General features: G+C 41.4%; 1 long non-coding RNA gene across 1 annotated transcript in view; it reads right to left on the bottom strand.

Annotated features, from left to right (window-relative positions):
• Window positions 1-27,315, bottom strand: part of LOC149523462 (uncharacterized) — a 38,968-nt gene extending 11,653 nt beyond the window's left edge. Inside the window, exon 1 of the long non-coding RNA XR_016347032.1 lies at window positions 26,745-27,315. This is a non-coding gene — a long non-coding RNA (uncharacterized LOC149523462). The remainder of the gene's footprint in view (window positions 1-26,744) is intronic.
• Between the last annotated feature and the right edge of the window lie 262 nt (window positions 27,316-27,577).

The raw sequence follows: 27,577 nt of genomic DNA, 5'->3' as shown, positions 1-27,577 counted from the left end.
TAAGTACTTTAAAAAAAACTGAAATAAAGAGGAAAAGCCCCTATGCTGTTTTCAGAACAGTCAAACATCAGGGGATTGTTAATGGGCTAGAGACTGTTTTAAGGTCAGGGGTTCAACTCCAGCCCAGGTTAGTAGTAATTGAAAGTCATTATTGCATGATGGCTGTTCAGTAGCTCAAGTGAACTGCGTTGGTGGTCCTAATACAGTTCCTAGTGAACAGGTGTCTGTATCACACACAAAATTGACTGCCTAAGCTGTCAAGCTGGTACATTTCACCAGTGCTGAATTTCTTTTAAAGATTTAAAACAAGCAAAAGAAACCCTGATTGAATCACAAAAGAGCAAAAACTGTCCAACTGCTGGAATCTGCACTGGCTGCTGGAAGGGTCCTGGGTGGTTACCCCCAAAGACTTCCTCTGCATCCCTATGGCATGGTGATAATTCTCAGCTGCATCTGAGCTGGCACTTCCTCTTTATCAGTGTAATTGAGCTGTGGCAGGGCATTTGTTAAGCTTCCAAGGACATGCCTTCTCCTCTCGGCATTGGGAAAGGGAGTGGGTGACCAAGCTTGGAAAATGCATTCAAGACTACTTTCTGGACACATGGTAATACTGTACTGGTAGCTGTATAATTACTTCAAGGTCTCCACTATTTGTACTATCCATTCTTTTATGGGAGGCACCATGAACATAAGATACTTGGTCACTAAAAATCTAAATAAATTATAAATATTTCTTATTGTCTTCTATGTGTTGTGAACTCCCAACCCAACATCAGTTATTTGTCTTCATGCTTATAGGTCTACATAGTAAGTACCAATGGGGGAAATTTTTGAATTAATTCAACTATACATATAATTAAGATGGTTTCCCCAAAGTTCTCCAACCTAATGACTGTTGATTCCCTTACCACAAGTCAGTTTGCTGAAGTAAGTGATGAGAAAAGCAACTTCTTTTGGCAAGTTAAGGCAGAGGGATAGCTCAGTGGTTTCAGCGTTGGCTTGCTAAGCCCAGCATTGTGAGTTCAATCCCTGTAGAGGCCATTTAGGGATTTGGGGCAAAAATTTGTCAGGAATAGTACTTGGTCCTGTTGTGAAGGCAGGGGACTGGACTCCATGACCTTTCAAGGTTCCTTCCAGTTCTAGGAGATAGGCAATCTCCATTAATTTAAAAAAGCATATAATAACATAGTAAAAATGGGTCATTTTACTACTCAGCTAAAACTATTTCAGTGCTCCAATAATAATGAGACAAATTTTCAGTGAATTAAGTATGGACCTGGACATGAAAAATGTTCACATAAACGCATGCTTGACTTGTGTCTGTAGGGACTATAATTGCATGCAAACTGTGTAATTGCATGTGCAAGATGTGGTATTGTGCTTGCAAATATCTGTTTTGCACATACATTTGTGCACTTAATGCCCTCTGTAAATTAGGGTTAATATATCACACTGAGATCATCCCGACTATATGAATGTCTATACAAGTCAGGCCAGTATCCTGTCTTCTGACAGCGGTTAGTACCAAATTATTCAGATAGTATGAACTGAACAGGATAATTTATCGAGTGATCCATCCCCAGCAGTCATCTAATTCCAGTTTCTTAAACTTAATCTGCCCAATATGTAGCTGTAGGTATAAGATTGAATTTTATTGGAGTGACATAATTCCATGCTGAAGCACAACTGTGGAAACAGAAAGACGTTTTTATAATCAAGAACTCATTGCTATGCAACCTATTTTGTTTTGGTACCTAACATATCAGAAAAGAAATTAAAGCAGAGCGTTTGCCAAGTAGTTCTGTACTTTGCATGCCATGTTTGGGGCATGTGGAAGATTCAGGGTTATGAATAAATAAAAAAATCTGCATATTGGATGGTATAATTTGAGAAACATGGGCACCTTTCAGTATTTCTTGTTGAAGAAGCTGGCTACGGAGGAAATATGTAAGCAAGAGCACAGTATGTAATACGTACCTAGTATGGCTAATGTACAACAGACATTGAAGACAAAGTTTTTATCCACATATATGCAGAGGGGCCAACAGCCTCACCAGATCCCTGGGCAAGGTGGGGGGCCCTGGGTGGAAGAGGTGGGGCTGGAGCACTATGCCTCACCCAGGTAACCTCCTGTGCTGCACTCCAGCAGCTATTTAAAGGGCCCAGGTCTGTTGGCTGCTGCTGCTGTTACTGCAACACCAGCTGTGGCCAGGAACTCTGGGCCCTGGGGAAGTTGACTCCTCTGCCCCTCACCCAGATGGGCCTGCATATGTGAGAAACAGGCCTATAATATTAGTAGGGATGCAACTATGACACCCCCCCCCCCCCAGCCTACATGGATTGTGCACTCAAAAGTCACCCGGAATATGTAGGGGAGATGGGTTCAAAGAATGCAGTACCATGCTTATACTGAGATTGTTCTACATCTTATTTAAGCCAAACAGACTATATTATATTGGAATTTGTAGTGCTGCATTTGTTGTGGTAATTGAGCTAACAGAGAAAGACATGTGCACACATTCCCTTGTTTGCAATAGGAGCTGTGTGGGGACCAAGCAAGATAATAAAAATTAGAAATACCTAAACCTGGACCCCCTTCTAGAACGGCACCTTTCCTTTGTTCTTTGTATTTATTGTTTCTCTCTGCTTCTGCTTTTGACCAGCTATAGAAGGGATAGAATCACATGAGTCTGTTTTGTAGGATTTTCATGTTCAATTTACAGACTAAAGGGCCTAAAAATAAATCATTGGTTTAACACTACCAAATACTGATAGACCTGTATCTTTTGAATTAGTAGAAGAACTGGGCTTAGCCTCCAAACCTTTTGAGACAAGGTAGGGCCATAGGGAGGGGGATCTTACCATGACAGCAAACTTCATCATGGCCTCGCTTACATATTTGTTAGAGAAACAAAGTAAAAGGTAGATTTATAAATCTGAAAAAGAAGTCAAATCTAATTCTTCACCCTTTACTCATGTGACCTGTCTTTTCTCAGTGTTGCTCTATTGAAACTAGCAGGACCAATCACAAAAACAAGGGCTTGCAGGATCAAGTCCATAGACACTCCAATTTCAATATACCATCCACTGCCATCTAGGCATTTTTAGCAAAATCTGTTTCTACTCTTTTTGTGATTATAAATGTGGCACCTGCTTTTGTAATCGACACAAAGTAACTAGTGTACCTGTTTCCCCCTACTCCTGCTTCTTTGAAATATTATTTCACTCCTAATTTTCTGCCGCCTCTCTCTCTCTTTTTATTTTCTTTGGTGACCACAAGTGTAGTTTCAGTAAATAAAGCTAGTGCTTGATAATGTGGAACGGCCAAGAGCTTAACTCTGCCCTTGGAGATCGTTTACATCAAACCAGCGATCAAAAAGTGGTGCAGATAAAATTTGTCATCAGGGATTTCCTACAAAAGAATTACAGTGGAGAAATGGCCTGATCGATACTATGGATTTTCACTGCAGGGGCTGATAGTCCAATTGCTGTGAAACACTCACACAGATAAAAGGGCATGGCTGCCACTTTGTTACAGACTGCTGACTCAGCGCAAAGCCTGTCAGGTATTTATAGGCCAAAGTGATACAGAATTATCACCTTGCAGTGCCCGGCTCTTGTTAGTTCTAAGATTGCCTCCCTTTATGGGATTGCTAAATGCAGGTGAATGGAAAAATGATGGCTAACAGCTGTCAAAATGCAACAGAATGAAGTACTTAAATCTTTTTTTATCCATTAAAAGGGTAACAACCAAACATATATCATAGTGCAGACGCTGTAATGATATTTGGGGCCAGTAAACTAGGGGTTATAAACAACGTATGTTCTGATCAAAACAGCAGAGAAAATATAAAGGGGAAAAAGAAGAGTAATAGTAGAAAATTCTGCCATGGAGCTTGTTAATTTATTTTAGCAAAATATGTGGCTTGGCCTTTACTTACCATCCTTCTTCTATAGTTCTCAAAACACTTCATCAACATTATTAAAACTAGCCCTGCAAGTCCACCTATGTGGAGGTAAATACAAGTATACCCAATATACAGATGGATAAACGGCTTCTCTGAAATGTCACAGAACAGAGCTGTGGCAGTCAGCAGGACTGACAGGACTGCAAACCCTGGGGCAAGGTATGCGGGAAGGCCTGGCTCTGCACCCCTAGAAGAGGTGGGGCCACAGGCAGAAGAGGCAGGGCCAGGGGAAGTCAGCCCAGACTACAGCGTGCCTTCCTTCCCAGCCTTCAGAGCTGCGTGGAGTGGTGCTCTGGCAGCAATTCAAAGTAGCAGCCACAGTGGCTGAGACACCAAGCCCCTTTGAATTTTTAGGCCCTGAAGCAATTACCCCTCCCCTGCCCATTGGAGGGCCTCGTGGCAGTGCTTGAAATGAGAATCCACCAGTCCTGCTAGCTCATTGTTCTCCAGGAGTTCTCAAACTTCATTGCACTGCACCCCGCTTCTAAAACCAAAAAATACTACATGACCCCACAAGGGGGGAATGAAGCCTGAGCTCACCTGAGCCTCGTTGCCCAGGGAGGGGGCAAGATAGGCAGGCTGGACCTAAAGCCCAAGCCCTGTCCCCCTGTAGCCAGACAGGAACCTCCCTGTAACATCCATTTTTGCTTTCCTGGAGCATACAGGGCACACAGAGCTGTAAAAGCCTTGAACAGAAGACCCGGATATGCAGGCTGCTGCGATCCTGGATGGCTGTAAAGAGAGATATGCCAATTGCTGACGAAGAGGCTGCCGAGGAGTACCCTCGACTGAAACCTATATTGATACGAACACACACTGTCCGGGGGGGAGGGGGGGCGGAATCTCCCGCCCAGTAAAAAAAAAAAATGTCCAGTACTCACAATTTAGTCCAGTACTCACAATTTAGTTATCTCTCTTGCAAGTGTAAATTAAGTTGAAACTCCATTGTAAGAACTGACATCACAAAGACAGACCAACACAATTTCGCATCTTAGATAAGAAAGAGGATATGGGCCCCTACAGGTATAAAGATGGGTCCAGCAGCACACTCTGAGTGTCAATCTACCATCTATCTGCTGGTCGGGTTAGGTGTTTGACCTCCCGAGGTTGCATGGGGACGCCCACCTCATCTTCGTCTTTCCTAGGAATTGAGGGACTGGCCCTGGCTTGACCCGTTGGAGTCGAGAGGCACAGAAGGGGGTAAAAATTGTACCTGGATGTGTCCTTTGTCTTAAGTGTACACATAGACTTAGAGCTCTTTAAAGATTAAGCTGTCACTTGGTACCATTATTTCTATTTTCTATCTTTATTTTCTTTGTAACCATTTTTAAGATCTATATTTGCTAGCAGTTAAGAAATAGAGCAATAGCCATTGCAACCATATGATTTATAAGCTTCTTTAATAAACCTGTAACTGTTTAAGCTTTAACCTGACTCCTTCAGTTGCTGTAACAGAACCAAGCACAAGAACTTCAGCCAGTCATAACGGACAGATATAGGAAGAGCTGGGCATTTGGATCGTGTCACTTCCAGAGGACAGATCTGTAGGGTCATCTCTCAGTCTTCCCTAGGCTGCCCGCTGCGAAGAGATCTTGTATCCTAGCAGTTAAAATCTGAGATGTAATAAGCTCTTCCTATAAACTCTGGGGCATCTGTCAGCAAAGGGATCCCGATCCTAGCAGACAAAGACACGGTTGTTAAACTCCTTGGGGTGCCCGTCAGTCTCTCCAAGACTGCCCACTGCGATGGGGCCTTGTGTCCCAGCAGTTGAAGACTTGGGTGTAACACACACACACACACACACACACACACTGCCCTGACCATCGGCTGACACCCCCTTAGGCTGGGTGGGGGACCCCAAGCCCCACTGCTCCTCACTGGGTGACGCGGGCCTGGATCCCAGCAAATATAATGCCAGTCCTGGTGTTACCATTAAATGTGGTCATGACCCACAGTTTGAGAACCATTTGGCTATACTCTCTCCTAGATAAAACACTGATAGAAATGTTAGATTTCTAACATTACTAGACAAATATTAATGGCTCATTGACATCAATGATAGTTGCACACATACATTGCATGTAGACTCACACCATCATACAGGCAAAGGAAATGTATGTTTGTACACAGAAGTCTTCATGTCACTGTCCAAGGCACTGATAATATCTTGTGTGAATACTATGTGCAATTCTGGTCATCGTGTGCAAGAAAGACGAATTTAAACTGAAACAGGTACACAAAAAAGCTTGGAGGATGATCTGGGGAATGGAGGCCATATCTTACGAGAAGGGGCTTGGTATACACTAGGGAGGGACTGGGGTACCAGAGGCAGGCTCTTGCTGAAGGCTGATCACTGCTCTACATGGCTCCGCTCCAGGCATGAGAGGGAGGGAAAGGCCTGGGGGAGGAGTAGGGGGAGAAGGCTCCCTCCACTGCCTGTTCCCCCAGCAAAAATTCTTGGCTCCTATTGGCCGTAAACTGAGAGATTGGCCAATGAGAGCTAAGAGATTTTACTGGGGGAGAGGGGAACAGCATGAGAAGTCTCCTTCCTCCATCCCCAGCTGTCTGAGAGTGGAGAACAACTGATTTTCTAAAACATAAACTGATCTCTGCCTAAGGGGTTCCAGTGAGGGGGCTGTGGGCCAGATCTAGTGGGTTGGCAGGCCAGATCTGGCCCGCTGGCAGCCTGTTGCCAACCCCTGCTCCAATGGACAATGTTAGTGCAAGAAAAACTGGATGTTAGCTGGCTGTGAACAAATTCACACTGGAAATCAGAAGATTTCTAACTATTGGAGGGTGAAGATCTGGAGTTGTGGGGGCAAACAATTAATTTTAAGAGAGGACTGGACACATTTATGAGTGCACTTATACGACAGGGTTATTTGTCATGGTCTGGGCAAGGTGCAGCAGCCCAGAAACTCTCTTCCAGTTTGTCTTATGTTCCTGAAAGCTCACAATTCAGGATTTCAGCCAGGCACCTGCAGGGGTCAGGAAGGGATTTCCCTCCCCCTCTAACATAGCCTGTATGTTAAAAAAACCTACTTTCTCTGAAGGATCAAGGAGGGCCACTGCTGGAGAGAAGGTTTTGGAGGGGGAGGCTTTTAGGTGACTTAGGGCATTTTCTCCAGGTGCTTGGCTGGCTGCTTCTTGATCACATGCTCAGGGTCTAATTGAACACCATATTTAGAGTCAGGAAGGAATTTTCCCCCAGGTCAGATTGGCAGTGTTCTTGAGATTTTTCCCCTTTCTCTTTAGCATGTTGGGGTGGGTCACTTGCCAGGATTACCTGGGTATGTATCAGTCACTTCCCTTCATCTTGAGGTTCACAGGCAGTGATGTACTTTGATCTTCCTATTCTCTGCCGGGGGTATGTAATAATCTAGGCTCCTGCAGGCTGTAATACTTTGGTCTAAATTCTGTTGCTAGGTTTAGTCTGAAGGTGCTGGTAGAGTTGGTGTGATATATAGAAAGACAAGACTAGATGATCTCCTGGTCCTTTCTGGCCTTAAACTCTGTGATTCTGTATGCAGGCACTCAGTGGAGAGAATTCTGTTTAAAAAAGGAATCTATAACATCTCTGTACAGTTATACAATCTACTGTTGGCTGCTTAGAACCATGACTTAGGTCCTGCTACCACATTTGTCCTAAAGATGTGACTACAATGCAACATTTATTTCCCTCTTTCTAGGGTTGCAACTACAGAGAATATATATACATTGCATTTTAGGAACATACATTGTATGAGGCCAGTTTTGCCTCTACTGTTACATGGAAAGTCACAAAAGAAGATGGGCAATGAAACAACCTGGCTCTATGTTTATACGGAGAGGATCGCACAGTTTTCCTTATCCTAAGCCTGAATCTCTGTGTTTTTAAGCAGGAATGGCTGATGGGATCCATTAAAGGGTGTGTACAATCCATTTATGATTATAGAGCCAAATTTTGCTCACAAGAGTACTTCATTTATCTCGAAATGCACCACTCTTTGGAGTAAGGGAAGAGCAGGATTTAGTCTTTGCCATCTAAGTAGTTTCATTATTATTTGTACAGCCATAGTGCCTACGTATCCCACCCATGAACAAGGACCCCATTATGCTAGGCACTGTGCAAACATTGAACAAAAAGGCAACCCCCACCCTAGACAGTGTAAAAGCTAAGTAACTTATCAATTCTGCTATTGCTTTGCAAAATTGTCACGACAGATTAGCCACCTTGGCATAAATTCTGCTTTGCCCCCATAATCATGTTCATGAGTGATGAAAAAACAATAGTTCCTTTGCTTCTGAAGAAAAGTTATTTGCTCAGGGCAGGTGTCTAAGTAGTATTTTGTAAGATTTTCCTAATTGTTTATTCCATGAGAGCCATTCAATGGATGCTGCAAACTACTTCACCTAACTATACTTTTAGTTTTGTAGGTTAATTGGACTAGTTTCCCATGAGTAATGTTAGCAACATAGATGGCCTTGAGAGTACATCATGGAAATGATCTTCTCCACCTACAAGTCCAAATCTGCACCCATATATGAACTTTGTAACTTGAGGCCAACTCCACGATGAAGCCATTTTCAAAACATGTCAGGAAACTCAGCTACTATAACAGAAGTCAAGAAGAACAAACAAACAAGCCTAGAAGAGCATGTAATTTTTGGGTGAGATATGAAATGAAGATTAGAATCCACTATGAAGTCTGTTATAGACAATGATTTTTGGTTCAGTGTTAGACTCTATAATTATATGTGTTGTAAAGAACTGTTGATCAACTGGATACATTAATTTATTTGACAGATAAAGATCTGGGCCTTTACCTACCTATTTTCTATGTTAGGGTATGTCTACACTGCAAGCTTATTTTGGAAAAAGCTATCCTGAAAGATATCTTCCGGAATAGCTTATTTTGAAATAGAGCATCCATACTACAGGGAAGCCTCAAAATTAGTCCAAGGCAGGCTCCCCTAATGTAGAGGTGCTATCTTGATTTAGAACCCCAGGAGGCACTGGGGAGGAATAACTTAGACTGGCCCTGGTGAGGAGGTATTTCAACATAGCAGCAGTGGAGCATTCCCACACATCCTCTTCTGAAAAAGCTTTTTCAGAAGAGACGTTGTTCCTCATGGAATGAGGTTTACCAACATTGGAAAAAGCCCTCCCTTATTTTGATTTTCTTTCAAAATGACACAACTGCTGTGTGGACGCTAGTATTGTTTTTCCGGAATAACGGTTGTTATTCCAGGAAAATGGTGCAGTGTAGATGCACCCCTAGTTTCTATTTGGAAAATAATGTGGGCACAGATAAACACATAGTTATATAAAAGTTAAAGCTGGAATTCTTAAAGATGCTGCATAAGAGGACTAGGCAATCAAGTATCTTTGAAATTCAACTTAATCTCCCGATTAAATCGCATCCTTAAAGAGAAAGGAAAAAATTCCAAAATTTAAATTCACACAATTTCAAAATAGTGTTGAGGAGCTGGATTGAAACATATTGGGAAAACACTTATGGCAAATTTATAATGGCTAGATACAAAGGCAGAGCCTTCAGATGGGGGAATGAATTCAAATTGCAATACAAAAACCCAGTGGTAAGAATTAATTGAAATAAAATTTCTGCTGTCTGGAAGACATGTTAAAGGTTTTTGAATCAAAATAATTTCTGATCTTTTGTCATGGCTCCGGAAAAGAACCCACACCTTCCTGTATGCTCCATAGGGAAATTATCTTAGTACTTGTTTGAACTGCCTAGTACTGGTAAAATCATAGCTGCTATCATCACTGTATTGTTGAATGGAAGTTTCTTGTCACTATCAATAAGCAGTAGATAAAAGGAGTTGGGGGGAAAAAGAAACAAAAGGGAAAAATGGAAGAAAAAAAATTCAACATAGTATTAAAAAAAAGAAAGAAACCAAAGGAAAAAGAATATACATAAACTAGTTGTTTTTGTCTCTCTAGTTGCAATGATGTGCACAAAGGAAATAGACTGAATAAAATCACATCTCAGGAACACCAACATAAATTCCCCCTTGCTTTGACAAGTACGTAATTTTGTGCAGTGATGCTCTTCACGTCTGGAGAGTTATGAGGCAATTTCATTCCCATCTGACAAATTTACAAAGAAACATTAGAGAGAAGGGATTAGAAAAGCGAGAAATCTTTATAGACTTTTTCCTCGGGCTGCATTTTCCTTCCATCTTTTGGCTCTTCCTTGAGGAATATGTATGAGTGACTCATGTGGTATGAGTGCCATAACCGAAACACTTAGCAGATAAGCATAACATGAAATGTGCTTTAAATCAACTAATTGTATTTACATTATTTTGGTGGGATGATCCTGATTGGCTAAAGTTCAGCAAAAAGTTGCTATTGTGCTGTTTCAAGATAATATTTTAAAACAGGACAAAAAGGCAAAAAATAATCACTAAAGTGTTAACTGTGTAGGTTTCCTAAAAAAAAGTTCATTTCATAACAATTTGCAGATACATGGCTATTTCCCTCTTAAAATTGATGTTCATATATTGGTTTATCTGCCCTTATAAGAGTTCTGTGGAGTTAAATGTTACTTTACATGTTGTGAAGAGGAGGGAGAGATTAAGTTTCCCAAAGTTACAGAGGGAATAATAGTCAGCTCTTGCATTAGATCCCAGATATTCTTGGCTCTCGGTTCTGTGTTCTGACCACAAGATCATGCCTCTATCTTTTTAACAAAAATAGATGTGCTTAGCATAGTCCATGCTGACAATATATTACTCCACAGTAAATTACTGTAGAAAAAATGCTCCAAAGGGTTTGCTTTTTAGTGAAACTAGTTTTTATACATGAGATATTCATGATTATTTTTTGTTGTTATCCAGTTTGCGGAACATATTTAAGCTCAGCTAATTTATTGCTGTTACAGAATACTGAAATGTAGCTTACTATTAATCACCTATTTCTCCCTTCCTTTCTTTTTTTTTTAAACTGCAAAATGCTATTGACAATAAGTAAATTTAATTCATCCCTGGCATAAGTTAAAGGGGCATACAGCAGGTATAAATAGGGCCCTGCAAATCAATATCCTTCATCAACATACATTTTCCTGCAGATCTTCTTTCTATTTAAGGTAATAGCAAGAGCTGTATGGTAGGGTTCCCCTCCCACTTTTTTAGCAATGAAATCTATTTGATCGTGTTCAGAAATGCCAAAAACATATTCCCTTCTTGGCTCAGGGATGAAATATAATACAATGCAGATGCTTTCTGATATGGAACAGAGATGAAAATATTTGAAAACCACGACTTATGGAGTAGAGAAAAGCACAAGGGACGAGGTTTCTAGGGTCCTGGATGAAAGCCCCAAAGCAATCTCTGCAATATCTGTAATATGACCAAAAAAAGTCAGGGAGGAGTATTTATTATCTTTTTCATAGGACCCAGGTGGACTTATTGGCAGCCATGTTTATGACTCAGTATCTATTTTAAAATAATGAAATATAATAAATGGAACGTCATGAGTGTAATCAATCTGGACTTTAACATCTTTCAGGTTTTATTGTCTCTGCATTTGCAATCACTGTTCATGGAGTATGCAGTTTCTTAATAACTTTGACTAAGCTGTTCTGCCATTTTTATTAACTTTACTTGAAGTGTCTCTATTCCCACTTTGTATTTTCAGAACCTACATAGGTTGGATGGAGGTCTCTGTCAAGAGATGTTTTCCCCAATGTTATGGAAGGTAAAAATGGGACTGAAAATCATTTATGCTTCTTCAATTGGCCAGACAATTGGGGAATTCAATGCTTTTGTGAAGCAGAAATATCAAAAGATGATGGTCTGTATTTGTACCTAGGGGTCTGATTATCTTCTTATTTGTTAGGACATAATGTATGGAGTCAATATAAAACCATTGCAAGTACAAAGAGAATTAGGCACATTATATTTGAATTAAGATTGAATAGTTCACTCAAAGAAATACAGTATACCTTGAATTTCTGATGTATCTAGAAGTCTTAGAATTTCTTTGCCTTTCTATATTTCCAGACACAAAAACATCTGCTTTCAAAATATGTTACCATTTCAATTTCCAACCTGATCTATGACTCAGAAGCACAGAGAATGAAGTTAACACAGATTTCTGAACCACCAAAAAAGATCAGTCCAGATGAAAATGTGGGTCACTTCTTATTTCATCCAAACTCATGTACCTGCCCTTAATATCAAGCGTAAACAAAGCAATAGTACCTCTGACTGATGCCCCTGAGAATAAATGTAGGACTTAAAAAACAGGAAACAAAGGGTAGGAATAAATGGTCAGTTTTTAGAAGGGAGAAAGGTAACTAGTGGTGTCCCCCAAGGGTCCCTTACTGGGACCAATCCTATTTAACCTATTTATAAATGATCTGGAGAAAGGGGTAAACAGAGAGGTAGCAACATTTGCAGATTATACTAAATTGCTCAAGACAGCTAAGAACAAAGCAGACTGTGAAGTGCTTCGAAAGGATTTCACAAAACTAGGTGACTGGGCAACAAAATGGCAAATTAATTTTAATGTTGATAAATGTAAAGTAATGCACATTGGAAAAAATAATCCCAACTATACATACAAAATGATGGGGACTAATTTAACTATAACCACTCTAGAGTATTTTGCTTCAGCTACCCCAGACTAACACGGCTACATTTCTATCACCACTCTAGAGTAGTGGTCCCCAACGTGGTGCCTGCGGGCACCGTGGTGCCTGCCAGGGCATTTATGGGCACCTGCCGAGTGATCAGAGCCAGCCTTGCCCTGGCTGCGCGGCACATGGATGTCTCCACCCCCGGGTGCGTAGCGCGTGAGCAGCCCTACCCCTGGGCACCCGGCAGCCCCAAAAGGTTTGGGACCGCTGCTCTAGAGTCATCTTGGAGTCATTGTGAATAGTTCTCTGAAAACATCCACTCAGTGTGCAGTGGCAGTCAAAAAAGCAAACAATGCTATGAATAATTAAAAAGGAGATAGAGAATAGGACAGACAATATCTTATTGCCTCTATATAAATCCATGGCATGCCCACATCTTGATTACTGCAGATGTGGTTGCCTCATCTCAAAAAAGATACGTTGGCATTGGAAAAGGTTCAGAAAAGGGCAAAAAAAAAATGATTAGGGGTTTGGAATGGATGTCAGATAAAGAGAGATTAGGGACTTTTCATCTTAGAAAAGTGGAGACTAAGGGGGGATATGATAGAGGTCTATAAAATCAAAATAAGCATGGAGAAAGTGAATAAGGAAAAGTTATTTACTTGTTCCCATAACATATGAACCAGGGGAAACCAAATGAAATTAATAAGTAGCAGGTTTTAAACAAACAAAAGGAACATTTTCTTTATGCAGCACATAGTAAACCTGTGGAACCTCCTTGCCAGAGAATGTTGTGAAGACCAGGACTTTAACAGGGTCAAAAAAAAAAAAATAGATACATGCATGGAGGTTAGGTCCATCAATATTTATTAGCAGGAATGGCTAGGGAATGGTGTCCCTAGCCTCTGTTTTTCAGGGGCTGGCAATGGATGACAGGAGAGAGTTCACTTGATGATTCCCTGTTCTATACATTTGCTTTGGGGCATGTGCCAGTGGCCACTGTTGGAAGATAGGATACTGGGCTAGATGGACATGCACCCAGTGTGGCCATTCTTATGTTCTTATGACTCGATTAAACCACTGAACAACCATACCAAAGGACTGCAAATCTTCAACTTCCACTGACTTTTGATTGGTGTTGAGGGGACTCAGTAATCTGCCAAAGGATTTTATAGGGGTAGGCTTTTCAGTATCATCAGACTCTTGGGAGGAGGCCATGATGCTATTCTCACCTCCGGTTTGTAGACATGTCTCTGGCAGCATATGAGCGCCATAAATGACCCACAAAAGCTTGGCAGATAATTCTATCAGTGCAGGGACAGGGTAGGGAGTGTGCCACAGATTCTGAGCTGCAGTGCATCCCACAGGCAGCACAAGTTAGAGTAGTTCCAGGGTCCACGCACAGTTACTTGGTTTGTGTGAGCAAAATCATGGCTGAAAATAGGGGGGAATCCTTTATTAAATAACCACCCTTGAAAAATTAAGTGAGCAAAATTTCTTTTGATTCTTCCTCCATACCATTCCTCTTTTCCTCATTTGAGGCATCTAAGCCTAATCAGTTTGGTGGTAAAGATAGTGGGAATCAAAACATAAGATTTGAATTATTTTGATTTTGATTATCCCACTTATTTTAAAAGTAAATTATTTTGAAAAGTCTTTCCAGCATGTACTCTACAAATTCATGGGGATTCTATTAAAACACAGCATTTAATTAGCACCCACTTCTATAAAGTGGTGCTAATATTGTATAAACAAGGAAGAGTTGAAAAGCTTATTTGTAACTTCTATCTGAATATATAGTGTGATCATAGTGAATTATAAAAAAATACTTAGATAGCACTGGGAAATGAATTTTCACAGTTTGTTTCTGGTTGAAGACACACCAAAGTACCTGTCTTTAATTTGAGTAGCTGTGAACAAAAAGTATTTGCCAGCTTGCTTATCTTTGTATTTATGTGCTCATGTCAGTTCTACCATGGATAGAATACTGATGTGTCAATATTTGTGAGCCAAAATGATAATAAGTGACTAACTTCATAGAATAAAATTGGAAGGAACCTTGAGAGGTTATTGAGTCCAGTCCCCTCTACCAATGGCAGAAACAAGCACCATCTAGATCATTCATAACCAGCATTCCCTCTACTCTTTTGTGCATTTTTTCCATCCACGTGCAGAATAATTTTATGTACACCAATGCATGTGCAAATGTGCATCACCAATAGAAACAGAAACCTAGTTGCGAGTGCTCCTCTGAGCAACATTTGAATTTCTTCTATGTGGCCGCACAAGCACAAAGCTTACAGGAATACTACCCATAAAAGGTGTTTGTCTAACCTCTCTTAATGATGATGATTCCACAACCTCCCTAGGCAATTTTTTCCAGTGCTTAACCACCTTGCCAGATTTTTCCTAATGTCCAACCTAAACCCTCCTTGCTGCAGTTTAAGCCCATTGCTTCTTGCCCTGTCCTCAGAGGTTAAGCAAAATAATTTTTTTCCTTCTCCTTGCAACAACCTTTTAGGTACTTTAAAGCTGTTATGTCCCCTCTCAGACTTATTTTTTCCAGACTAAAGAAACTCTATTCTTTCAATCTTTTCTCACAGTTCATATTTTCTAGTTCATATTTTCTTTAATCACTCTTGTTGCTCTTTTTTGGACTTTTTTCCCCCCCAGTTTGTCTGCATCTTTCCTGAAATGTGGCACCCAGAACTGGACACATTACTCCAGCTGAGACCTAATCAGCGCAGTGACTTGTTTGTGTCTTGCTGACAACACTCCTGCTAATGCATCCCAGAACAATGTTTTCTTTTTTCGCGACACACTGTTGACTGAGATTTAGCTTGTGGTCCACTATGACCCCTATATCCCTCTCTGCAATACTCCTTCCTAGGCAGTCATTTCTGAGTTAGGAAGGAACACTCCGTTGCACACATACTAAGTGGAGTGCTTTGCATTTGTCCTTATGGAATCTCATCCTGTTGATTCAGACCATTTCTCCAGTTTTTCTAGATCAATTGAATTATAGTCCTGTTTTCCAAAGTACTTGCAAACCCTGCCTGTTTGGTATCATCCACATTTTATAAATGTACTCACTACATGTATGATGTTTATGATGATGATATCGAACAGAACCAGACCCAGAATTGATCCCTGCAGGATGCCACTCATTACGCCCTTCCAGCCTCACTGTGAACTATGTATAACTACTTTATGAGAATGGTTTTCCAGCTAGGTATACATCCTCATTATAGTAGCTCCATCTAGATCAGGGGTTCCCAACCTTTTTTGGTCCCCGTGCCTTCTTGGCTTTTAGTAAACCTTCCCGTACCCCCTATTCAATATGAAAGGAAATAAATTCTAGACTCTAGAATCCACAACTTTTTTCACTAACACTACTACTTTTGGAATATTTCAATTAGGATAATCTAGTTATTTACCAAATATTCCCTGTACCCCTTGGGGGTACGCGTACCCCAGGTTGGGAACCCCTGATCTAGATGGTATTTCTCTATATACTTGAAATTTCTCTATATAGATTTGAAATAGCTCAAAATAATCAAAAGCCATTGTACAGTATTGCATCAGATCATATCTGACCATGCCATAATTAGGGCCCTACCAAACTCCCAGCAGGGGAAAATGTATCACAAACTGTGAATTTGGTAGGCCATGAATTTGGTAGCGCCCTAGTCAGGATGCACCTTATCATAAGGAAAGCTAACTGGATGACATGTGATGCAATCCACATTTGACAACAGAGTAGTCACATGAATCTCCAGACTAAAGCAATATTTGAAAGATATTTGGAACAAGGTCACATATATCTCCATCTCCAATTGGAGCTTACAGAAGTTGAGGATTCTTAGCTCTCACAGGACTGAATTCTTGACTTCTATACCAGTTGGCAAGCAATCTAAGTCCACTCCCTTATATTTGAAAGAAATATTTTGTTTTGAACCTTAGAGACAGATAATTCTGCTTCAGCAGCTGGAGGGCAGGGCTAGAGGTGGAATGGTCTAATCTCAAAAGAGAGTAGGAGAAATACTAGGCACTGAATGATCTAACTGTAATTATTTTCAAACCACACACATTTAGCAATAACCCACAGCAGGGAGTGATGTGCTGCTGCTATTTTAGGAAAATGTTCCCATGAAATGGTTTTATATCAGGGTGTGATAACTCCCCCCTCCTCCCGGGGATAAGCGGGAGGGCGTCAGGTAAAAGGAGCAGCTGCAGTGTACACACTGGCATACCAGTGCTGAAGTATGCTCCCTAGGAAAAAATTGCTGGATGGTGCACTTCAGAGCCACCAGCCCCATCGCCTATAAATTACACTGTAAACTGTACTGAAGGTGAAGCAGAGAACCAGAGAGCTAGAACATTAATTGGCCCTCGCTCCGCAGTACAAAGCATAAATGGAATGTAGTAGAGAATCTGGATGGAAATATTAACATTGTGTTCTGAAAAAATACATTTAGGCCCAGTCTACACTATGGAAGAAAGTCAACCTGAGATCACATACACACCTCCAATTATGTGAATAGCTTAGCTGGAGTTGACATACCTTAAGTCAAATTTTCACAGCATCCTTTCTGCAGATTGATAGGAGAAATTCAACCATGAACTTCCTTTACTCCTCATGATCTGGTGGAGTATCGGAGTCAACGGGGGCACTATCAGTGGTTGATTTAGTGGGTCCTTACTAGACCGAGGAGATCAATCTCTGCAGCGTCAATCTCCCAGTAAATGTACACAATCCCTGAGAACTATATTCAGAGAATAGCAAAGGGCTCATTTTGCATGCTGTGAATGGGGAGGCAATATTAGAATGGGGGCAGGGAGACTATAGAAAGATCCGAGAGTCTCTTTCTTTAGGGCATTAAAAAAAACAAACACCTGGCCCTAGATCTATTGCAGAGGCAAAATGCTTGCCCTTCAGGTGTATTTATCTGAGTTGCCATGACACAATTTGTTCCAGAGGCTGAAGCCTAGATCTGAACCTCCATGAAATTTGGGGATATTCAGAGCAGTTGTAATTTAGGCACATTTCTATAATGACAGGCAAAATGCCCTGGGAAGTTTGGATTTGAACTTTGTGGCTCAGGTTGTTACCTGAGATTAATTCAGACATGAGTCCAAGGCTGTGTCTAAATTCTGTTTCTTTTCCCTATCCAGTTATACAGTTCTGCATTGCCAGTGGTCTGAATGCATGTGTGAAAAGGTGACCTTTTGTCATTGAATTTTTAACCTTTGCATCATTTTGTGGAAGCTGTTGTTACTTATACTTTTTCTCGGTCCCTCAAAATCTAATCTTATTTAGGTCAATTTACCAAAAACTAAGTTAAGGCCAGGTTTTCAAAGGTACGTAGGTGCCTAAAGATGCAGATGGGCACCTAGTGGGATTTTTAGGTGTTTAGATGCCTATCTGCACCTTTTAGGCACCCAACTACCTTAGAAAAACTGACCTTTATCTCTTGTACGTGGATGGCCTCTCCTACAGCCATACAGAGATACCAGGCTGTTGACCCTTCCTTTCAGTGGGAGTGAAAACTCTGCAGAAGGGTGATGAACATGTTTTGGTGCCTGATTGTACTGATGTGGTTTGTTAACTACATCTGGATAAAAGGGCATGATGCTATTCAAGGAAACTCAAGGAAGAGAGAGTGTTGGGAGAAAGCTTTGTCTGCAGGTTATGGTCTGTTATTATTTGAGTTACCAATACAGTCAAATCCAAAGAAAGATTTTATATGATATATGTCAGCTATTTGGAACAATTTGGCCAACTCTTTAGACCTAATCCCTGTATTCCAGATGACTTGGTGGGGTTGCAGGTGGTATGAATCAGTGCAGAATTGGGTCCAGTGTCTATCTGTCTATGAGTCACATAGCACCAGGTTAAAATTACTGCAAGAGAAAACACAATTCCCTGATAACTGTAATAAATTGCTGGCAGGATTCTCTGCATTTCATAACTAAGCTGAAAAACATGCTGTAGCAAGGGGCTATTGAACCCTTTGGAATATGTCCAGAAAATGTCACAGGATCCTCTTTGCCAAGATCCCTACATCACTGACTGTTGTTCTTTTACTATGGTTGAGTTCACCTGGGGGCTCTAAATATACAGTTCTCCAGTGTTCTATAAATATTCACAGAACCTTCCCATATTTTCCTCCCCACATAACCACATAGTTGTTACAGTCACACCCTGAGACAATCCCTTCCTTCCTGACATGTTTTGTTTTACAGTTGGGAATCCCCTTTAGTCCTCTACTCATTTCGAGAAAGAGAGAGAGACAGAGAGAGAACCTTCTTGCACTAGTTACCTCTTCAGCACTGAGAAGCAGTGTCCAACTCTATGCATGTATAAACACACTGTGGTAATAGCCAGGTCAAAAGCACTCTTTTGTGCTTCATTTGTCCAGTCTTTAAAGTAATGCTTTTTTCCAAGTACAGCACACAGGAGTGCCTTGAGGCATTTTAAGCCTTTAGAAAGTCATGCAGGAAATGCTGAAACTATTCCATATTGGTAGATTGTAAAAAAAAAAAAAAATGTTTCTCTCCAAAGAAAGAATGTAGACTGATTTTTTTGTTACTGTTGTTTTGCTTCCTTTTTTTGCTCAAGTTCCAAGTTATAGTTTTTGGATGATTATCATCCCACAATTTAATGAGTAACATTTACTGATTTTTTTTTATGAAGCATTCAAAGGTCTGCTGAACGTAGGCTTACTTTTGTGAAATGTTCAGGCAGGTAACATCAAGAAGAATGGTCCATATATATAAACACACACACATGAGGGCTGTGTCTACACTGGGCCACTTATTCCAGAAAATCAGCCGCTTTTCCGGAATAAGCTGCGAGCTGTCTACACGGGCCCTTGAATTTCCGGAAAAGCAACGCTGCTATACTGTACAAAATCAGCCGCTATTCCGGAAAAACTATTCTGCTCTCGCTCGGGCATAAGTCCTTCTTCCAGAACACTGTTCCGGAAAAGGGCCAGTGTAGACAGCCCAGTAGTCTTTTCCGGAAAAAAGCCCCGATCGCGAAAATGGCGATTGGGGCTCTTTTCCGGAAAAGCGCGTCTACATTGGCCACAGACGCTTTTCCAGAAAAAGGGCTTTTCCGGAAAAGCAGCCTGCCAATGTAGATGCTCCTTTTCCAGAAAAACTGAAAACGGAATAGTATTCCGTTTTAAGTCTTTCCGGAAATTCATGCCAGTGTAGACACAGCCGAGATGTTTTGAGCTCGCAGAACTATTGGCTATATTCTGAGCAGTGTCTGTGTCATAGTCTGGGGCTTGAGTTATGGAGATGGGAGAAGTTTCCTTTGTGTTCTCCTGATTTTGAGTTGGTCTCACTCCTGGAGTAACAGAGAAGCTTGAGCTGTTCTAAGTTGCCCCTTGATTCCCATGAGTCCCAAAGGCTATTCTGGCATTTGGGGATCGCTAGAGTGCTGTCTCCCTGCTTTCTTTTCCTAAGCCAGACTCTCTAAGCTGGGAAAAGAAGTGATAAAGAAGCCATTAGGGCAGCCCTACAATACTGAAGAATTTCTGTACATGTGGGGAATCCTCCCATTGTTGGTTAAAACCAACTTTGAGCCTGCTTTGTACCACCCAGCTGGTGGACAGAACGGATTTAGTGGGGCCAATATTCTGCTCTTGAGAATGGACATATCTAGCAAACATTGTAAATGAGCAGCTGAGAACTGGGTAATCTAAAACTTTGTGCCTTTTAAGATGCAGGCTCAGAAATGTATTATGCATGCTTATTGATGCATCGGTCATGAATTATTTTTTTCAGCTGCATATTTCTTTTTTCTAAATCAGTCAGAGGGAGCATTGTCTCATGGTTAGAAAACATGGCTGGCACTTTAGACTCCTGAGTTCTGTTTCTGGCATGGCTATTGGTCTTGCATTGTGACCTTCTTAAAATGGGTATGCTCATACTCACCTCCCTCACAGACATTGTGAATTTTAATTAATGAATATAAAGTGCACTGAGGTCCAGAAATGAAAGGTGCAACAGAAGTGCATAGTTGTTACCAAGTTTCTAATTTAAAGCAAGTGGATGACAAATTGCTTTCAGATTGTACAATTTTGGTTACTTTTACTACCTGCTAATTAACAGCTTTGACATTATTTCCCCCACCTTCTTACATCTACCCTGCTTCAGACCTAATCAGAGTTCAGTGACAGCATCACTTATCCCAGGACACATTCCAATAATTACGGTTTGGAGATCTCACAAACTCCATCATATACCAACAGGATTTTCTCTCCCGCTACTGCTGAGTATCTGACATGTGACAAGACAATGCCCTGCTCTCATATACATAACAGCAGGAAGCTTTCCCACCTTTTAATGGCTGACTGACTGAATTTCTTCCCCAGCAAGTCTGACAATATGAAAGTACTTTGGAAGGGTGACTGTATTTTGAAAAGGAAAACCATGCAGATTTCGGAGCAAAAGAGAACTATTCTCATAAGTTGCTCCTATTGTTAAATGCTTCTAAGTAGAAACTTTATAAAATGCATTCAAATGCATATATTTTATGAAGAAAGGATGAGGTTTGTTGTTTATCTGTCAACTGGAAGACATTTTGCATAGGAAATGTGTCACAGGTAAGTTTCTTAACCTGCTATTGCTAGTTACACTATGGAGAGGAAATTTCTTTCCACAATCCAGTGAGAATCTTTGCCATTGAGATTACTGGCCTCACGGTAAAAGCCCCAATATGCAGAAATGACACTATGATGAGGAAGAAAAATCTTCAGTCTTGTGTCAAATTGTTCTTTAAGAATGCATCTAAACAGAAGCGTTATTTCAGATTTACCGTTATTCTGAAATAACAATGTGAGTGTCTACATAGCAATTCCATTATTTTGAAATAAATTTGAAATATTGGACAGCTTATTCCGACTTCTGTAAACTTCATTCCACAAGGAATAATGCCTATTCCAAAATAGCTATTTCAAAATAGTAGTAGTGTGAATGCTCCACTGCTGCTATATCAAAATAGCTCTTTCCTAAGGCCATTCCAAGTAATTACTCCCCATTGCCTCCTGGGGCTCTAAATTGAGGTAGTATGTCCACATTAGGCACCCAACTATCTTAGAACTCCATATTAGGCACCCAACTGCACATTAGGGAAGTCTGCCTTGGACTAATTTTGAGGTTTCTCTGTAGTGTAGACGTGCTATTTCAAAATAAGCGATTTTGGAGTATTTCTTCCGGATAAGTGCGCAGTGTAAACGTACCTTAAATGACACTGTGGTAACCCCAGGATAACTTCATTGAGTTCAAGGTAGTTACCCTGAATTTACGTCAGTGTAAATGAGAACAGAAGTTGGACTCTTATATGCAATGTGAGATTACCAAAAAGGTACCATGTAGTGCACATCTACAAAGGGACACCTAGGAAAGATAAACCAAATTAACTAAAAGCATGAATTTAAACTCACATCTTTAGTTAATGTAGTTTATCTGGATGTCCCTTTATAGAAATGCCCTCAGATACCTTCCTTTGTATAGGTTGTTATGCCTCATTCAGGGAAGGAATCTCCCTTCCTTCTTTAAATATGCAATAATCTAATCAAAACTGAAGAAACCTACCCTTACTGTTTTAGCCCTAACAAACCATTACCATGTGCCAAATTTTCCACTCCTAAGCAAGCACATACAGAAGGCCAGATAAAAGTTCATCTAACATAAGCTAGCATTATAGACCCAACACCATCTGGATTCAGGCCAGGACACAACCAAAACCACTTTAATGGTATGGATGGATGATATTCTAATACTGGTGGTCAGAGGACAGATATCTGTTTTCATTCTCCTGGGTATCTCTGGAGGATTGAGCACTGTTGACCATGATATTAGAATCAAAGAATCATAGGGTTGGAAGAGACCTCAGGAGGTTACAGAGTCCAACCCCCTTCCCAAAGCAGGACTGACCCCAAATAAGTCACCCCAGCCAGGACTTTGTCAAGCCAGGACTTAAAAACCTCTTGGGATTGATATTCTACCACCTCCCTAGTTAACCCATTCCAGTGCTTCACCATCCTGCTAGTAAAATAGTTTTTCCAAATATCCAACCTAGACTTCCCCCTTTGCAACTTGAGACCATTGCTCTTCTTTCTGTCATCTGTCTTAGTCTCTCTCCATCCTCTTTGGAACCCCCCTTCAGGTAGTTAAAGGCTGCTATCAAATCTCTCCTCAATCTTCTCTTCTGTAGACTAAATAAGTCCAAATCCCTCAGCCTCTCCTCTTAAGCCATGTGCTCCAGCCCCCTAATAATTTTTGTTGCCCATTTTCGTTGATATTCTTCTGTATCTCCTAAGAAAAATGGATGGTGTCCAAGGAATGTGCTAAAATAGTTTGAGTCCTTCTTGGAAGGATGCTCCCAGCAAGTAGTGAAGGGGAACTGTAACTCTTCTAGACCCTCTCACTTATGGACACAAAGATCAGTTCTCTTCCCATTCCTTTTTAACATCTGCATGCATCCACAAGGTGAATAGATCAAACAACATGGACTCACGTGCCAGCAATATACAGATGATTCACAGCTCTACCTATCTTTCGCACCATAGGTCCATTCTACTAATATTAGGATACCCCGTGCTTAGATGAGATGAGCTTGAGGTACAAACAGCTTCCTGAAGCACAGCAGAGGTGATGCTGGTGGGTGGAGGATAGTATTTTGAAGAAATGATATCTACAGTGCGGACTCTGTTAGTTGAGAATACACAACCACAATTGGTCAATTCAATATGTCGCCTAGGAGGACTCCTGGATTCCTCACCAATGCCAAGCTCTCAAATAACTGTATCTGCACTTTCTACTATCTGTACTGGAGTAGGAAACTCCATGCCATCCTGGGAGATAAAGGCCTGGCCTCAGTTATTCATGCCTTCATCACTTCTCAGATGGACTACAAAAATACAACATAACTGAATGTGAAGCCTTCAGCCTTTAGGAATCCCCAAGTAGTTCAGAACTTCATAGTTCATCCCCTCAACAACACAGCCTACCATGAAGATATCTCACCTATCCTCCACTATTTATACTGGCTTCCCATAGAATTCTGAATCAAGTTCAAGGTCTCAGTCTTTATGTTCCAAGCTTTCCATGGCTTGGGCTCAGCATCTCAAAGATCTAAAGCTCTGGGACAAGAACCATGGTAGACAACTACACACATCTGGCAAAATAGAACTCTCAGCAATCAGATGAAATGGCATCTGTGCACATGACCGAACCTTCTCTGGAAATGGTCTGAGACCAAGGTATGAAATCCCCCTAGGATCTAAGGACCAATGATCCCTCTAATCTTTTCCATCTGTGTGGATTTTTTTTCATCCACGTACAGAATACATTATTTATGTGCACCGAGGTATTTGTGAATGTGTGCCACTAATAGAAACACAAACCGCTCAGTGGGCGCTCAGCTAATCAGCTCAGTGGCTGAGTGGCCACACAAGTTAACAGCTTATGGGGAACACTGTTAAGGACTATTACAAACTTCATCACTGTCTGCTCCAAATATAAGACACATTTCTTTAACCTTGCCATCTTAACAAACACATAGCAACATCTATCTGTCTGTCTGCCTAAAAAGACACACACTATCAAAATGAGATCCCACCTGGAACATATTTCTCCCTGTGTGGGGGGTAAGAGAGAACAAACAACACGTGACAGCTGTGTAATCATATCGCTTAATGCACTAATGGAAGGCACGCCAATACACCAGTGATGAACTCTGTATAAAAGCCTACATAAAATAAAATTAAGAATCCTTGTGCTCAGAATCCACAGCAAAGCATAGGAAGGTACATTTTTGATTCACAGTGCAGGATTCTAAAACAGTGCTTGCTTCCTGAGCAGTATTAGAAAAAAGAAGGCCCTTCCAAAGGGTGAAATCAATTGGCGTCAATAGGACATTTACCACACTGACAATGAAATCCTGACGCCCTGGAAGTGAATAGCAAACCTGAAGAGAAATTTTGTCCTGTTTATCTACAGATAGCTTTTCAAGTAAATAAAAAAGAATATAAAAACCACTTTTTAAAAAGACAATTTTTCTAAAAGCGCACCAAAAGACTAAAAATAAGAACAAAGTATGTCAAAAAGTCAAAAATAACGTTTTAAGCTAAGTATGATTCAAGGTAGTTGCTAACTGTTAGCCATCCAATCTTTCTCCTACATTGCTAGCTTAAAACGTTATTTTTGACTTTTTGGTGCACTTTATTTTTAGTCTTTTGGTGTGCTTTTAGAAAAATTGTCTTTTTAAAAAGTGTTTATATTTTTTTTAATTTTTGTCTTTTTGTGTGTTTCAACTAATAAAAAGTCCAAGGTTCATTTTGATATGCTTATGTATTTTGAGCTAGACTTGTTTCCAATTTTTTTTGGAAGGGCTTCTGGAAAGTTCAATGTAACTGGAATTCGTGTAAGAGTGTTCAAGGTGATAGGTGTTGTAGAAACACAACAAACTTACTATTCCAAATATAAGTGAGACAACAGATGAGCACAATTGAGAAAAAGGGTGGGGAGACAAGGCAACGAACACAAAGAGCTGTCACGGATCACCAACTATCCAGCTATGGGTGCTGTACACATTATAGCGCAAGTAGGATTTCAGGGGGAAGTTGAAGGAGCTGTGGATGTTGATGGGGAGTGCACTTGATAGATAAGGATAGTGGGGGGCTGTTTGTTGGAACTCTTCTTCTTTAGTTCTTCATAACCATAAAATAGGTTTTTAAGTGTATGTGCAAATGTGGGGTGGGGAGTTCAGCGCGGGCTGTGCCTGAGGAGGAGGCTTTTACAAATTGGGGTGTGTGGGTTATGCCTGGAGGTTACACATTGGAGGGTTACACATAGGGGGGAGGGCAAGCAGGGGGGATGGCAGGGGGTTACACATAGAAGGGGGAAGGGTGAATAGGGTTGGCAGGGGATGCTCAGGACAGGTTGGGGAGAATAGCTGGCTGGGGGAGAGCACTGGGCTGGCAGGGCAGCCGGTGGCAGCCATGAAGGTCTCCCCTGGGGGTGGGAATATTATGGGCTGGGGCACGACTATGGCAGGACAGAGTTCTGCTTGTGGTGCGCTCTTACCTGCAGCGATGCGCAGCCAACTCCCATCCTTCACGAGCCAAGGCTCACCCATGATGGCTCCTGCGGTCAGGCAGGTTGGGGGAGGGCGGGAGGAGGCAGTGGAGCTGTGTGGAACTGAGCCAGGCAGCAGAGCACACCTGCAGGAGCTGGCAGGGGCAGCTACATTGGCACGTGCGCAGGAGCAGCAAGTTGAAAATCCCATGACAGACAGACAAGAATGGTGGCCACTTAATAGAAAGATTGTCTAATAATAACTGAAAAGTTTATGAAATAGATTATAGGACAGAGATGCATAGTATAGCAAGGGACTAAACTCAATGACCCAACAGCTCCCTTTGGGCATGTCTACACTGCACTGTAGGTTGAAATAAGATATGCAATTTGAGCTATGCAAATTGAGTATCTTATTTTGAACTTATTTCAAAATAGCTTATTTTTAAATTTGGCACTGTGTACACAGCACTTATTTCGAAATAAATTGCTAATCCTCATGGAATGAGGTTTACAGGGATGTCAGAATTGTGAGCCTGTTATATTTCGAAATAATAGGCGTACTCAAAAGATGCAGAATAGCTATTTCAGGATACAGAAATAGTGCGGCAGTGTACACTTAGCCTTTCAGTCCAATGTCCTATATTTCTATCTTCCCAAACTATCCACAGGGCTTCTCAACAGTGGAAGAGCGTCAGGCTCTCTCTCCTATTTATCCGGGAGTGATTTCTATCTTCTCTTCATTTCCTTCCTTAGCCCCTCTAAGGTCCCAACAGATGGCATAGATTGGTTCTGAAGCTCTATGTATTTTCCTTATCCGTGTGACTAGAAAACATCCTGACTACATGTTTTAGGAGAAATTAATTTTCAGTTTGGGATGACAGGTTGACTAGCACAGGAAAGTCATACTGCATTCAATAGCTTGTCACCTCTTATACAAAGAAATAAGTGCATCCTCTTTTGACATTCACAAAAGGTTATATCAATAGGATCAAATGTGGGTTGTTTTCAAGAACTGAGCCCAATTTGCAGGGACACAAATGAACAGAATAACGCTTCTGAGTAGATTATTACTGTGAGGGGGTTCACTCACCACTGTAGCGGGGGGTCTGCCATCTGCTTCCGGGATCAGCTCTTTCTGCTGGCAGAGTACCTTCCCTCTGGCGGGGCTTCCCCTCTTTCTTCCAGGCCGCGTCGTCCTCTTCGCCACACTGCCCTCCGGCAGTGCCCAAGTCCGTCTCTGAGCCCCCCCTTCCGGGGTTGTTGTTTCTCCACCGGGCCGTTATGCAGGCCCTGCCGCCTGGGGGTTTGTTTGGCTAGAGCTCCCCTAGCCCTGCCTTGCCTTGCCTTGCCTCCCCAGCCCTGCTCTAGCTCCAGGGAGCCTCCTGCTTCCCCAGCAGCCAGGCCCTCACTGACCTTCCTCCTGGGAGCCGCCACCCAGGTTTTTATATAGCCCCCAGTTGGCCCTCATCCCCTAATACAGCCCCAGCTGGGGCTAAACTCCCCAGCCCTGCTTCAGGCTGGGGTTTGCCCTTAAAGGGCCAGTGCAGGGCTAATGCCCTGTCACAATTACTTTTTTAGTCTACAGTATATATCTATAAATCTATAAATCGGTATCTATCTATACTCATGGGCTGTGTCTAGACTGCATCCCTTTTCCGTAAAAGGGATGCAAATTAGACACATCGCAATTGCAAATGAAATGGGGATTTAAATCCCCCCGCTACATTTGCATAAACATGGCTGCCGCTTTTTTCAGGCTCGGAGCTTTGCCGGAAAAAAACGCCAGTCTAGATGTGGATCTTTCGGAAAATAAAGCCTTTTCCAAAAGATCCATTATTCCTCTTAAAATAAGGAATAAGGGATCTTTCGGAAAAGGCTTTATTTTCCGAAAGATCCCCGTCTAGACTGGCGCTTTTTTCCGGA

This window comes from Pelodiscus sinensis, chromosome 17 (genome assembly GCF_052426305.1).
Source record: "Pelodiscus sinensis isolate ZL-2025 chromosome 17, ASM5242630v1, whole genome shotgun sequence".
NCBI classification, from domain to species: domain Eukaryota; kingdom Metazoa; phylum Chordata; order Testudines; family Trionychidae; genus Pelodiscus; species Pelodiscus sinensis.
Note: the sequence above shows the minus strand (reverse complement) of the source record. Positions and strands in the feature narration are given on the sequence as shown.